Source organism: Homarus americanus, unplaced genomic scaffold (genome assembly GCF_018991925.1).
Source record: "Homarus americanus isolate GMGI-L3 unplaced genomic scaffold, GMGI_Hamer_2.0 scaffold55, whole genome shotgun sequence".
Lineage (NCBI taxonomy): Eukaryota > Metazoa > Arthropoda > Malacostraca > Decapoda > Nephropidae > Homarus > Homarus americanus.
In genome coordinates, this window is record NW_024713894.1 from 432,992 (window position 1) to 448,472 (window position 15,481).

General features: G+C 42.6%; 1 non-coding gene across 1 annotated transcript; it reads right to left on the reverse strand.

The window, feature by feature from the left end:
• Positions 1–1,998: 1,998 nt before the first annotated feature.
• Positions 1,999–2,071, reverse strand: Trnat-agu. Its single transcript has one exon. It is a non-coding gene; the product is annotated as a tRNA-Thr (tRNA).
• Between the last annotated feature and the right edge of the window lie 13,410 nt (positions 2,072–15,481).

Below are 15,481 nucleotides of genomic sequence, written 5' to 3' on the forward strand. Positions count from 1 at the left end.
ACTTCCCTACCCCGTTGAAGGACTAGCCAGACGGGCAGACAGACAGACGGACGGTAGGATCATGAGGGACTCATTGTCAACACGCTAGTAGCCGAGATAGTAGACCCACTAGCTGCTATACCAACACCACCCAGGGGAGGGGGGGTTAGCTATTTGTGGGGAGGTCAGGGAGGGAGGGGTTAGGTTGGGGAGGAAGAAGCCGGAGGAGGGATGGGGGGTATTAAGGAGGGAGGATGGGGTATTGTTGAGGAGGAGGAGGGGTGGGGGGCATTGTTAGAGGGGAGGAGGGATTGAAGGATTTGGGAGGGTAAGGAGAGTAAGGGGTTAACTTTGTAGGGAGATCAAGGAGGAGGGTGGAAGGGCGTACTGTTAGAAGGACGGAGAGGTTAGGATGGGGAGGAAGGATAGAGGGGTTAGATTGGAGAGAGAGAGAGAGAGAGAGAGAGGATCAGGTGAGGAGGCAGCTCAATGCTAAATATCTCACCTAAGTCTCTCCCTGGCAATGCTAAATATCTCACCTAAGTCTCTCCCTGGCATAGTACCTTCAGTGTCACTTAAGCCACGACGAAAGGAGAGCGTCTTAAAGACTGAACTGATATGAGAACGTAGCTAACTTAACCTAACCTAACCTAACCTAACCCTTCAGTAACCCACCAAAAATAAAGGAACAAAAAACAACATCATCTTATCAGCAGGAAAGAGACCGTCACTATGGCACTGATGCGTGTGAGTGTTAGTTTTCTTATCTATAGACAGATACACCTTCAGGAGAATCACTTATAGATAATGAAAATCAGGAAAAATGTCACTTATTTTCTCGTGTGTGTGTGTGTGTGTGTGTGTGTGTGTGTGTGTGTGTGTGTGTGTGTGCCTCGTAACCAGTCTCGTGGCACACCTGTTTATTCCTGACCTGAGCTCTCGCCTCAGTGGGGGAGAAGGGGGGCATTCCACCTGGGCGTTGCTGTAGTGGTGGTAAGTGGTGATGGTGGTGGTAGTAAGGGGAAGGGGGGGGATGTGGTCATGGTACACCAGAAAAGGTTTTTATATAAGCTGGCGTTGTGTTGTACCCTTACTAAAACCGGTCTCTCTTTATCTCTCTCACTCTCTCACTCTTCCGGCACCAGTATGTCGCGTGAGGGAGGGAGAGGGAGGGAGGGAGGAAGACGCACGTGGATGGATGCGTGACCCTGGTTGAGTGTGACACGTATCCTCTCTCCCTTGACTTCCGTGTCGTGTCGTGACCTCACAGCATCACCATGAGAGTTTATACCATCAATAAGGAATAATCTAGGGAAGCTTCACACAACCAAACACCGTCTTCATTACTTTCCTCAACGCTAAGATAAGGACTAAACAGGTATGAGCCACTTGTTCTTGTGACGCACCAAGCTATAGTCCTCCTGGCGCCACACAGTTTGCTCTTCTTTTTCTTTCCCACGTGTTTCAGATCTTCCTCCTCCTCCTCCTCCTCCTCGCTATCTTCTCACCATTGTTGTTGTGGGTTGAAAGCATCACTAGGTCACAATAACACCCCCCCCCCTCCAGCAACCTGTGGTATGATAACACCATATTACGTCTTTGTGTGTGTGTTTCTCTCAGGTGACTCAACAGGTAAAGGCTATTGCACGTTCTCCTATCTGGCTACACTATTGGTCATCTCTCTCTCTCTGCTGTGTCCTATGATAATAATGGTATCAGTAGCTGTGGTTATCGTGGGGTCATAGTTACTTTAAGGACGATGGTTTGAGTTCTAACCCCTTTGAGGACGATGGTTCAAGTTATAACTCTAAGGGCGATAATGTAACTCGTAATCCTCAACTGAATCACACACTAACCTTCTCAGAAAAATAACAACGCCTTTATCATATTTAGGGATCGAACTCAGGACGCTGGTGTAAGAGGCAGAGGGGAAGGGTAGGAGGAAAGGGGTGGGGGAGTGTAGGGGAAGGGGGGATACTTGTGTACCATTAATATGTAGAAAAAAATTATTACCCACAATGCCTTCAGAGAGGATCGAACTCCCGGCCTCTGGTTTACTAGACCAGCGCTCTAGCCACTGAGCTATGAAGGCGCTGAAAGAAAATGAGAGAAAGAGAAGGAAAGTGATAGAGAGAGTAAGATTGGCTGAGGGATAGCAGAAGGTGATGAAGAGAAAGTGAGAGAGAGAGGGATGATAAAAAAGTGAGAATGAGAGAGCGCGCATAAACTCCTTGACCTGTGGCCTGGTGTTGTTTTAGTCATTTTCGACGTTTTCGCTAAATAGAAAAACAAATGATAGTTATTTTCTGAGTTATTTTTCCTGTGTTGATCTTGTAAACAAATACCAAGGGGATGTGTTATGTTTGCCAGTCCTTAAAATACATGTTGTTGTTGTTGTTTTGGCTGCCATCATCATCATCACCACCACCATCATCACCATCATCACCATCGTCATCACCATCATCACCATCATCATCATCATCATCATCACCATCATCACCATCATCATCACCATCATCACCATCATCATCATCATCACCATCATCACCATCACCATCATCATCATCATCATCATCACCACCATCATCACCTCACCACACCATCATCATCACCATCATCACCACCACCACTCAATCATCATCACCCCATCATCATCATCATCACCATCATCATCATTCATCATCATCATCATCACCATCACCACCACCATCATCACCATCATCACCATCATCATCATCACCATCGTCATCATCATCATCATCATCATCATCATCATCATCACCATCATCACCACCACCATCATCATCATCACCCATCATCACCATCATCACCATCGTCATCATCATCACCACCATCATCATCATCATCATCACCACCATCACCATCACCATCATCACCACCACCATCATCACCATCGTCATCATCACCACCACCACCATCATCACCATCGTCATCACCACCACCACCATCATCATCATCATCATCATCATCATCGTCAACACCCGTCACACACACACATTCTTCACCCAAGTCTCACCTGACGTGTTACTCCAATTTCTTCACACTACGTCAGGAGGCAATTAGTCCTTCAGGTGGAGGAGGAGGAGGGGGGGGCTCTCGTCTTCTTAGTAACATTGCCCTCAATTCTCTACTGTTTCTTTCTTCCCCCCCCCCCCCCCACCGTCTCTCCTGTCTATTTTTATCTACCCCGAAGCTGCTGATAGATGGGGTCGTTAGGTTGAATTCCTGGGGGCAGTGGAGAGAGATGGGGCGCCCCGGTTGTAGTCACGAGGCGCCCCACGGGGTACATTGACGCCCAGGGACATGTTTGGGGTATTGAGGTCACGGGGCACGGGGCACGGTAGACTAAATAGGGGGGGGGGGTGTTGTTGGTGAAAATATCTGATATAAATAAGTAAAATAAATTAATTGTTATATTAATGTTTTATTTTATATTCATGTCAAACTATTTAAATATAATCAAATACGATTTTTTTTCATTATTTGTCAAAACTGAAATAAAAAACTCATAGGAAAGTTTTAAATTAAATCAATCATGTCGGTATTTTCAAACAACAAAATAACAATGGAGTTTTAGGAGTGGGCTTTTGTTAATGATATTTGAAGTTAGTTAAAAGGAATACTGTGTGTTTATGGTAAGAAATATCTAATCTATCTATCTATATATCTATCTATCTGTCTATCTATCTATCTATCTATCTATCTATCTATCTATCTATCTATATTAAATCTAAAAAAAATAATACTGATATCATGTTGGCAACACTATACATGCCACATACCACCATCATATCCATCTCGAATATATTTTTTGGTTTAAATATATTTCACGAAAATAAGTATAATTATCTCCTCATTAGTTCTTATAAGTCATAAATATATATAAGTCTTATTTATAAGTGTGGTGTGTAAAGTGTGGTGTTAAGTGTAGGAAGGAAGATGACTTAATTTACTTACAAATTCTTATGTTTTTGGAAATGATATCCTATAGCTTACACACACATACACACACACACATACACACACACACACACACACACACACACACACACACACACACACGTATATATAAATATATCAATGAGATTCCGTGTACGTAATAACGTACACTTGTGCACAGACATAGGATGAATATATTCTATGAATCAGAGCTTGAATTTAGCACGTCACACTCTCAGTATCACCTCTCTTGTTAGTCCCGGCATCACGTCCGTCAGGTGATACCATATATGTCTATTATTATTTGGTATCTCTCTTCGTTTATCTGTCTGTTTCTCTCTCTCTCTCTCTCTCTCTCTTTACTTTCCTGATTTAGTATTTCCGATTTCTTTGTTTATTTGTCTTTTGTGTTTGTTGGGTTTTTTTTATTCTCTATTTTCCTCTTTAGTTTATGCGTCTGGTTCGTCTGTTCTCACTACTGTATCTCTTCTTTCATTCTCTCTTTCTCACTTCTTCCATCTCTCCTCTTTCCTCACCATAATCCCTTTCTCCCTCAATTCTTCCCTCCTCTCCCTCACCCCCCTCACTCCTCTCTCACCCTCCCTCCTTTCCCTCCTTGTCCTCACTTTTTTCCCTCACCATCATCCTCTCCCTCCCTCCCCCTTCACTCCCTCCTCTCCCTCACCCCCTCACCTCCCTCCCTGACCCACCACCCTCTTTTTTACCTGCTGGTCCACACCTGTACAAGGGAGTCATTTCCCGTACCTGGCAATAATTAAGGTGCGCCTCCAGCCACCATACCTGAGATCCCATGACGTAAGAAAACACCTGACAGAAATAGACTCAATAGATAATAGATGAAAATAGATCCAATAGATAATAGATGAAAATAGACTCAATAGATAGATAAGAATAGACCCAATAGATAATAGATGAAAATAGATCCAATAGATAATAGATGAAAATAGATCCAATAGATAATAGATGAAAATAGACTCAATAGATAGATAAGAATAGACCCAATAGATAATAGATGAAAATAGATCCAATAGATAATAGATGAAAATAGACTCAATAGATAATAGATGAAAATAGACTCAATAGATAGATAAGAATAGACCCGATAGATACGAAAATAGGAAGTACTTTATAGATAGACTTATTTACTAATATTTTTTTTACTTATAATGTGTAAGTTTGTCCTCTGGTGTGTGATGTAAGTACGAGAATTAGGGTTAAACTGTAGGGTGGTTGAGTCATAGAAGCCTTAGGGGATTGTTGGTTAGCATTATCTGAGCTTAATATTGGAAAATGACCCTTAACTCGTGTATTGTGCCCCCCCCCCCGCGCCTTACTCTCTCTCTCTGTCTCTATCTTACTTACCTCTCTCTCTCTCTCTCTCTCTCTCTCTCTCTCTGTTGTCTTGACCCACTCAGACCCAACAGAGCCTCTACAAAAACCCCAACAGACCCCTAAAGACTCCCAACAGAGCCCCCATCTCCAACAGATCCCTCAACAGACCCCACAGACCCTCACAGACCCCCCCACAGAGCCCCTACAGACCTCACAGACCCCACAGACCCCACAGAGCCCCACAGACCCCCACAGACCACGGACCCCTGAGACCCCACAGAGCCCCTACACACCCCACAGACCACAGACCCCCCACAGAGCTCCCAGCAGACTCTACAGAGCCCCCACACAGACCTCCAACAGACCCCTAACAGACCCTACAGACCCTCACAAACCCCACAGACCCCTCACGGACCCCTACAGACCCACACAGACCCCCACAGAGCCCCTACAGAGCCCGGTAGTGGAGGTGAAGGCAAGGTGTGTGGGCGTGGTCGTAGGTGAGTGTACTCTAGTGGGAAGCTTTCACAAGACGGCCCTATCAACTTCGTTCACTTTGTCTCTCTTTCCCTTTCTTTGTTTCTCTGTCTGTCTGTCTGTCTCTCTGTCTGTGTGTTTGTCTGTCTGTCTGTCTGTCTGTTTGTTTGTCTGTCTGTGTGTTTGTCTGTCTGTGTCTGTCTGCCTGTCTCTCTGTCTGTCTGTCTTTTGTGAGTACAGTATATCTATGTGTGTGGCGCATGTTTATGTGCATGTATGTATGTTATATATGTATATGTATGTATGTGTACCGTCCTCCTTGGTCTGAAAAAGTGTACAATGTCCCAAGTGTGTATTCTGGTTTGTACCCAGTGTGGACGAAAACCCTTCCTCTCCCCCTTCCCTCCTCAGGGCACTAACAGCAGGTGGGTAGCGAGTTGCACCTGTCTCCTCACCTCCATGGATCTCCTAATTACAGGTAGAGGAAACAGTCTCAGGTTATGGTAGTGACTGTATGAGTGTTAGGTCATTTTATACAGTTATGGTAGAGGGACTGTATGAGTGTTAGGCCATTTTCTACGCCATTATTGAGAGGTTATAGTGGCCTAGTGGATGATGTTAGTTGAGGGGAATATAACTTGGGATCCTTTGTGAATTCATCTTCGTGTCGAAGCTTGAGGTGAGGTAGAGACGTTCTCACATTATGTAGTTAAGAGGAAAGTTTGTCGTAAGGTTCTTTGAGCATCTTGAGACTTGTAGTAACAACTGTTTCTTTGTCTTTAGTAACAATAATAATAACATTAACAACAATACTAACAACATAACAGCAACAACAATAATAACAACAATAACAATAGCATTTTTCTATCGTTTCTTTTAGATTATGTTCTCTCCAGGGCTTTTTATTTTTATTTTATATATTTCTTTTGACCCGTAACAATAAGTATCAGTATTCCACGCTCACACACTATAAGACTCACTCGTTATAAGACTTAAAAGCCGTGTTTTTATCCCTATGGTTTATTGATCAAGACATGACCTGGAGAACATAATACCTGGTCCAGTTTTTCTCTTTTATGGTGTTTGCGATCATGTAAACTCTCTATATGGTCATTAGGATTATAGTCTCTGTGTTGTGGGGTAATAGAGGTTACTATTCCTTGATATTATGCCTAGAAACAGGTTCACAGTTGTTATTAGGATTATCTTCTTTATGTTGTGGGGTAATAGAGGTTACTATGCCTTGATACGGGTTATCAGTTCTCAGCGACCGGTTTCAAAGCTTCTGGTCACACCCTGATGAGTATTCCAGGCCGAATTTGTCGTCAACATTGCGCAAAAGTTAACTTGAGGTTTTATTTGATGTTTTAAAGGCGATAGGGTCTATCCGCTCTGAAATTTGACTCCCAAATGAGCTTTAAGGTTGATGCCCAGAATGTAAACACAAGTCAGCTGTTAAATTTGAAGCCAAAATGTAAAGTAAATAATAAATATCTGTTTAGTTGGCGCCAGAAAAATTTATTCTTTGACTTTGGTGCCAAAATTATTATAGAATTTTTAAAGATGGCGCCAAAATAAGAGTAAGTAAAGATCAGCTGTGAAATTGGCGCCAGAAAATGTCAAAACTTTTAAAAATGGCGTTGAAAACAGTTAATAAATATCAAAGGTTTAAATTCGGCGGAAAAAACTCAGCAAATGTCAGGGTTTTAAAGTTGGCGCCAAGAGAAAAGTTTCCACAGGAGTCGGGGAGTCGGGAGTCGGGAGTCGGCCCCCTGGAGATATTGGGTACGAACCTCCCGTGTAATTTATGCCACTGAACAAGACCCGACTCCTCTGCTTGCCCAGCTCTCATCACCTCCGGCTACTGAGGAGCTAAACAAGGTTTCTCATTGGCTGAAATTAATGTGAGGGTTTTGATTGGCTGAAAATTAATATGGTCAGTAAGTGTAAATTTTTACTTGTTTTCATGACCCCAAGAAGATGTCTGATTGGTTTACTGCTTCACTCTGCTTCATTCTGATTAGTTCTTTAACTCATGTGAACAAAACAAGCGCTCTGAATGGCTATCGTTAGAATTGCATGTCGACTGAATTCTCATTGGCCCATTGACTCTCTCTCTCTCTCTCTCTCTTTCTCTCTCTCTCTCTCTCTCTCTCTCTCTCTCTCTTTCAAGTTATCGAGCAATTTGATTGGTTTACGCTGTTTCTAAAATACCACAAATAACCAATCGTAATGCTCCGTTCTGATTGGCCCTTTGTCTTCCTTCAGTTTAACAAGAGACGTTTTGATTGGTGAATTATCTCAAGGATATTTGTATTAGTTCGTTCGTCAAGTCTTGAGAGAGATAGAGATAATTAAGTCATAGAGATAGCGGCTCATTGGTTGATTAAGGTGTGACGTCAGAGATTACCGTTGATTGGCTAGTTTCTTGGACCCTTCGTCATTTATGTTGTCATGTCAGAGATAGTCGCCGCTGATTGGCTGTATCTAAAGGAAAACTCTGGAGTGTAGACCAATGAGCATCGAGGAATGACGTCAAATGTGGCGAGGTTTATATATTTTACTGGCTATCCCCCCTCCTCCCCTTCCCTCCCTTCCCTCCCCCTCCTGCCCCTCCCCCCTCCTCCCCCTTCTCCTTCTCTTCCTCCCCTTCTCTCTCTCCCTCCCTTTCCTTCCCTCCCTCTCCCTGGGGCTGTGTGGGAGTTCACTCACCTTTCCCATTTATCTCTCTCTCTCTCTCTACTAATTCACTCTGTACTGTCATACTTTTTCTCTACCTTATTGTGATACTTTTTTGCGACTTTATTCCTATTTTTCTACCCTTTTACTTTGCTACTTTTTCTATTTTACCAATTTTTTATATTTATCTACTTTTTTACTTTTCTACTTTTTCTACTTTGCTATTTTTTCTATTTTCTACCTTTATACTTTACTATTTTTCTACTTTGCTATTTTTTTCTACCTTGTTACTTTGCTACTTTTTCTACTTTGATCCATTAATCCTTGGAACCTCATAATCGAATCTTTTGAAATACCTATTCGAGCTAGAGTGAACCCTCATGAACCACAATTGAACCATGAACCACAATTTAACCTGAACCACAATTGAACCTCCTGAACCACAATTGAACCCCTGAACCACAATTGAACCCCCTGAACCACAATTGAACCCTGAACCTAAATGAACCCCCTGAACCACAAATGGTTGAACCCCTGAACCACAATTAAACCTCCTGAACCACAAATTAACCCCCTGAACCACAATTAACCCCCGAGCTACAATTGAACCCCCTGAACCACAATTGAACCCCTTGAACCACAATTGAACCCCCTGAACCACAATTGAACCTTTATGTATTACCTGAACCCCTGTCTTGCTGTAATCTTAAACGTGTATGACTGTAATCCCGTCTCATACGACTCAAGGATTTTGTAACCTTCTGAAACTTTCCCTCCCGTATCCGTTTTGTACTCTGGGTACTTTTGGGGTATTTTTAAGGGATTTATATACTTTTGAGGTAATTTTAAGGGATTTATATACTTTGTGGATATTTTTAAATTATTTTATATAATTTGGGGATATTTTTAGGTATTCTATATACTTTGGGGGTATTTTGGGCACTTTTGGAGTATTTTTAATTATTTTTTAATATATTTTGGGGATTTTTAAAGGGCTAGAATATTTTGTATTTCCATAAATTTACCTAATGTCTGTCTGTCTTTCCATTTGTCTCTGTCTATCTGTCTTTCTTTAAATCATTGTACTGTCTCTGTCTCTCTATCATTAAATCATTGTATCTTTACCTGTCTGTCTGTCTGTCTGTCTCTTAAATCATTGTAACTATGCCTACTTCTCTGTCTGTCTGTCTGTCTCTTTGTCTGTCTATCTCTCTGTCTGTCTCTTTGTCTGTCTATCTCTGTCTGTCTCTGTCTCACCGTGGATGAAGGGTGATGGTATTAAGATTCACACCTGTACAGAACGTGTATAAATTGAGGATATGAGAGGTACATGTTGGTATGTATACTTCTTGTATTAATATGTATAGCTAACTCATGTATATATTGACTTGTGAAGTAAAGGTGAATGTCAAGAGGCTGGTGTGTATTTGTGTGTGTATGTATGTATGTGTATGTATGTATGTATGTATGTATGTATGTATGTATGTATGTAGGAGAGAAGGAGAGTAAGAAGTAGGAAGAAGTAGAAGCTGAGGGGGGTTCACTTTCCCTATGACGTCATCAGCGGTAGAATGACACCACATTTTCTATTGGTTGAGTTTGCTTGGTCACGCCCCTCTGTGTGACCTGCTGACTCACCACCGTCACGGGGGGCTTCAGAGGTCATGAGAGGTCAGGAAAGGTCACCATTATGTCACAAAAGGTTAGGGTAGGTTATGAGAGGTCAGGGAAGGTCACGAGATGTCAGGGAAGGTCATGAGATATTAGGGTAGGCTATGAGAGGTCAGAGTAGGTCATGAGAGGTCAGGGTAGGTCATGAGAAGTCAGGGAATGTCACGAGAAGTCAGGGTAGGTCATGAGTGGTCAGGGAAGGTCAGGGTAGGTCATGAGAGGTCAGAGTAGGTCAGGGAATGTCACGAGAAGTTATAAGAGGTCAAGACTATTTGAACAGATGATCAAATCTCCCAGGATGAACAAGTGAACTATCAGTACATTGAACAATAAGACATTACAGATCCGAAGTCTAGTTGAACAAATGAACAAGACTACCAGTGTGAACCTCCGTGTAACGTCAATCAGTAAATTGAACAAAACACATAAACGAACAAGAATGAATATTATCAGATGAACAAGAATACCAGTATGTACAAAATATGAACGGGTCAATAAAATGAATGAACAAAGAACAATCCGACAGTTCACTTGGAGACATGACCAGATGAACAAGACTGCCAGAATGAACAAAATTTTTGGGGGGTCAGTAAAATGAACAAAGAACAAGACCTTTGAACAGCTTGAACAGGTGAGCAGGTAGCAGGTGTTCAGTAATGGAGGAAGGTGCCTCAGGTGACAGGTGACCGCTGCCGTGTTTGTGTAGGAGTTTACCTGTGGGTGGTGGTGAGAGGTGAGGGGAGAGGTGAGGGAGTGTGTGTAGGAGGGGAGAGGTGAGGGAGTGTGTGTGTAGGAGGTGAGAGGTGAGGGAGTGTGTGTGTGTGTGTGTGTGTGTGTGCGCGTGTGTGGGGAGGGAAATGAGGGTAAGATTGTGAGCATGGAAGGGGGTGTGGGGGGTGTGTGGAGGGGAGGCGAGAGGATACATTCAACTTAGACTACATATTCAGCTTCCAAAATTTCTACACACACACACACACACACACACACACACACACACACACACATAGCAACTGCCCTGAGAACGTGTGAAATGCAGCGTTGACCTCCCCAGTGTGTGTCAACGTCTCCTGGACTTGGAAGGGATTTTGATCGGACTTAAACTGAACTTTGATTGGACTTTGGTTAACTAGACAAGTGTGTAGTGTTAAGTCCTGTTGGTGCAGTCCATCTGAAAGTCCAATCTGGTAGTCCATTCAGGAAGTCTATTTAGGAAATTCCAGTCTGGAATTTCAACCTCCATTCCAGAAATTCCAACTTGTAGCCCAATTTACATTACCACAATTCTCATATATTTCATTCCGGTATCTCATTCCTAATTCCCATTCCCATTCCAGGACATTGTTCCAGAATTTACTCTAATATTATAATGTCAGATTGAGATTGTGATACTTGGAACCGTGTGATGGGAAATGCGTGATGGGAAGGGTGATGGGAGGGGGTGAGGGGAGGGTGGTGGAAGGGTAAGGTGATGGAAGGGGTGTGATGGGACGGAGGGGTTGATGGAAGGGGCGTCAGGGGACGGGGGTGGTGGAAGGGATGTGATGGGAGGGGAGTGTGATGGAAGGGGTGTGATGGGAGAGGTGTAGTGGGAGGGGAGTGATGGAAGGGATTTGATGCAATAACCTTAAAATAAGTTTGGATTAGGAACATCAGAAGGTAACTCAGGTGAGGAGGAGGAGGAGGAAGAGAAGAGGAAAAGAAGAGGAAGAGGAGAGGAGGAGGAAGAGGAAGAAGAGGGGTGGGGCTGGGTTTAGTAGGTCATGACGAAGTAGAGATTGATCGGTGGTGGCGCCTTGTTGGGAGGAGGAGGAGGGGTGCCACGCTAAGCTAGGTAGTGCCAGGTAGGTGCCACCAGGTGTACCCTAACCCCCCCTTGGTGTAGCCGACGCCCGGGCTTCCCCAAGCACCAGTTGCGTCATCCCTGAACCATCCAGCGAGACAGATCAACAAATGGATATTCTTGATGTTCGCCCGTGAGAGTATTCGTTCGCCCGTGTGAGACTTCGTTCGCCCGTGAGAGTATTCGTTCGCCCGTGTGAGACTTCGTTCGCCTGTGAGAGTATTCGTTCGCCCGTGAGAGACTTCGTTCGTCCGTGAGAGCATTCGTTTTCCCGTGAGAGCATCTGTTCGTCTGTGAGAGCATTCGTTCGTCCGTGCTGGCAAACTTGAAGGGGTGAATTATGTACCTGTAAGGAAAGGTGATATAGCCAACTTCTGAATAACTGGAGTGGAAGAGTAAAAAGAAAGAAACAAAGAATAGAAGATGAGAGAGAGAGAGAGAGAGAGAGAGAGAGAAGTGAAAGTAGTGAAAGTAGTGAAAGGAGATAAGAGACGCAAGGATAACGATGCATGGAAAAGAGACAAGGCATGACCTACCTGCTGGACATACAGACAGACAGACAGACAGACAGACAGACAGATAGATAGACAGGCAGATAGATAGGATAGATAGGACCCAGTGTGGTCTCTGAGTCAGGCCAAGGGGGGTAGGTAGATGTGGTGAAGTCATGGGGGGAGAGGGAGGGGAGGAGGGGGAGATCGTCTCACCCAGTGAATGTTCATTAAGTGAGTCACGACACACACACACAGACAAGAGAGAGAGAGAGGTGAGTCAGTCAGGAGTCAGGTACAGTGGCCTGGAATAGCCCTACATGAGCCAGCTATCACACCTGTTGTCTCACTGAACTGTACGGGAGGGAGGGGGGAGGGAGAGGAGGAAGGTGACGAATGGAGGAAGAGAGGGAGGGAGGAAGAGTGGGGGGGGGAGGTTGAAGGTAAATGGGAAGTGAGATAAGAGATTGGTAGATAGAGGAAGAATGAGAAGAAGGGAAGAGAGAGGGAGGATAAGGGAGAGGGACCGGGAAAATGAGTGGGAGAGGGTTAATGGAAGATAGGGGGAGGGAGAGTGGGATAGTGAGGAGAGGGAGAGAAAGGGAGTGAGAGAGAGAGAAAGGGAGCGGGAGGGAGAGAAAGAGAGTGGGAGGGAGAGAAAGAGAGTGGGAGGGAGAGAAAGAGAGTGGGAGGGAGAGAAAGAGAGTGGGAGGGAGAGGGAGGGACTGTGTGGTCTGATGACTAATATCATTTTGGAGTCAACTACAAGTTCTGGGAAGTTTTTACTCATTTTCTCTCTCTCTCTGTCCCTTCACAAGGTTTTCTTCTCTTTCTTTATACACAAAGGGGATAATAGTATAGTAATACATACATACAACATACATACATACAACATACATACATACAACATACATACATACATACATACATACATACATACATACATACATACATACATACAACATATATACATACAACATACATACATACATACATACATATACAACATACATACATACAACATACATATATACAACATACAACATACATACAACATGATACATACATACAACATGATACATACATACAACATACATACATGCATACATACAACATACATACAACATGATACATACAACATACATACAACATACATACATACATACAACATACATACAACATGATACATACATACAACATACATACAACATGATACATACATACAACATACATACAACATGATACATACATACAACATGATACATACATACAACATACATACATGCATACATACAACATACATACATACATACAACTTACATACAACATACATACATACATACAACATACATACAACATGATACATACATACAACATACATACAACATGATACATACATACAACATACATACAACATGATACATACATACAACATACATACAACATGATACATACAACATACATACATACATGCATACATACAACATACATACAACATGATACATACAACATACATACATACATACATACATACATACATACATACATACTTACATACATACATACATACATACAACATACATACATACAACATACATACATACATACATACATACATACATACATACATAATTACATACTGTCACGCGATATATTAGATTGGTGTCACGATAGTGGACAATTAACTAGGTAATTATCTGTACCTGTGTATGTACCTGTACCTGTGTATGTACCTGTACCTGTGTATGTACCTGTACCTGTGTATGACAGTTTATAGACTCACACATTACAGGACATACACTCATACAACACCTGATACAAACACCTGGTCAGAATTCTAGGTACACACACACACACACACACACACACACACACACACACACACACACACACACACACACCTACCTGTAAACCTAGCTGGGGGTGGTGAATAAGCACGTAATTATTCCTTACTTCAACACCTGTACCACACCTGTACCACACCTGTACCACACCTGTTACCGGGAATGTGTTGATACTTGAAATATTTCTAAAAATATCTTGTTTAGCCTCGCGCTGAGAGAGAGAGAGAGAGAGAGAGAGAGAGAGATTTGTACAGACAGACACATGGATTGACAGGTAGATAGACAGACAAATTGAAAGGTAGAGAAATAGACAGGTAGACAGACACATGAACGCGTAAATATACAGGTAGATACATATTCAGACAGATAGATAGATAGATAGATAGATAGATAAACAGACAGATAAACAGACAGACAGACATGCAGACAGACAGATAGACAGACAGACAGACAGACAGACAGACAGATAGATAGATTAGATAAATAGATAGACAGACAGACAGATAGATAGATAGATAGATATATATACAGACATATAAACAGACAGACAGACAGGCAGAAAGACAGATTGACAGATAGACAGACAGACAGACAGACAGACAGACAAATAGAGAGATAGATAGATAGATAGGCAGACATATAAACAGACAGATAAACAGACAGACAGGCAGACAGACAGACAGACAGACAGACAGACAGACAGACAGACAGACAGACAGACAGACACGGTAGCACAAGTGAGTCATCCACCCTTGTTAACGCGTGTGAGAGCAGTTGCCAGATACCTCTATAAACACAACTCTTATTCCTTATTATTATACTCTATTATTAAATAAAACCTAAACAAAATACACCTAGAAATATTCAAATACTTTAATAAATATCTAATTATGCTTGTGGTAATGTTAGTAAAGGGAATATAGAGGAATATTAGGCAATAGTTGGGTATATGGTGGTATCTGGCAACTGCAGTGTGCAAGGTTGTGACGTCATCAGGGTTACTTGTGGGGAACCTTCATCTGTAGTGAATGAATCAGTTAGCTGTTGCCAGGGAGAGGTAACGCCTGCTAAAACGGGGTTAATATCAAGCTAAGTTAACAGTTAATCCCGTGACTGACTGTTAAAACGGGGTTAATATCAAGCTAAGTTAACAGTTAATCCCGTGACTGACTGTTAAAACGGGGTTA